Genomic DNA, 1176 nt, shown 5'->3' with positions numbered 1-1176 from the left:
GCTTGTTTATATCCTAATGAATCTAACAATACTATGCGATTTTCTATGCTTATTTTAGCGCTCTTTACTTTATTCGTTGGTGCTGTAGGAATTTCTTTCAGTCAAGACGGAATACATTTGGATATTTTATCAAATTGTTAATTCCGTTTATAGATCTTTTACATAAAGATTCAGAAAATTTTATGAATTATTATGAATTTTTCACAAACGCAACTTTTTCTTTTGAGTTTCACTTTTTGGGGAATATTTCTAGCGTCTTTTTTTTACAAATCGGTTTATTCCTATTTAAAAAATTTGAATTTATTAAATTTATTTGAAAAAAGTTTTCTTAAAAAAAATGTTGCCGATCATTTTCAAAATATCATATATAATTGGTCGTATAATCATGGTTATATAGATCTTTTTTATGAAAAATCTTTAATTGCTAGTATCAGAAGATTAGTGAAATTAAATTCTTTTTTTGATAAAAAAAGAATTGATGGAATTACGAATGGAATAGGTATTACAAGTTTTTTTCTAGGAGAAGCTATCAAATATGTGGGGGGGGGCGAATAGCTTCGTATATATTATTGTATATTCTAGATATATTAATCTTTCTAGTAATTTTATTGTTACATCGAAACAAATAAATATTGATGAATCTCATGAATATGGAACTCGGGTAGAAAAGGGGATTTAAAAATTGAAAAAGAAGATTCTGAAAGAATCTTCTTTGAATACTAAAATTACGTATTGAATTTGGATTCTTGTATCCATAATTCAAAAAGTTTTTTTGACTATTGCCGAAGAACTGAAATAAAAGATAGGGTATAGCTATGACAGTTATTGTATGGGGGTCTACCCAATGCTAAATGCAAAGGCGCATAATAGATAGACATGAACATTATGAGCTGTCCCGTAATAAACCCAGTTGTTGCTGCTATTTTCTTCTCGGTTCCTTCTTCCACAAGTCTAGCTCGAAGAAGGAAGAGATAAGAGGGCCCTATGGAAAATGTGGTCATAAATCCATAATAGAGTCCGACCACAACTATCGAATTCATTATCTTCATGCATAAGAATACTAGATTCTCCAGTATAAAAGATTGAAAAATCATCTCAAACCTCTCTTTTTCTTTTCTATTGCAATTTTTGGATTATTATATAACGATTTTTCAATTTTCAATTTTGCATAATTTT

Source organism: Vigna unguiculata, unplaced genomic scaffold, assembly GCF_037176805.1.
Source record: "Vigna unguiculata cultivar grain cowpea cultivar isolate G323 ecotype 2 unplaced genomic scaffold, ASM3717680v1 ptg000098l, whole genome shotgun sequence".
NCBI lineage: Eukaryota > Viridiplantae > Streptophyta > Magnoliopsida > Fabales > Fabaceae > Vigna > Vigna unguiculata.
Note: the sequence above shows the minus strand (reverse complement) of the source record.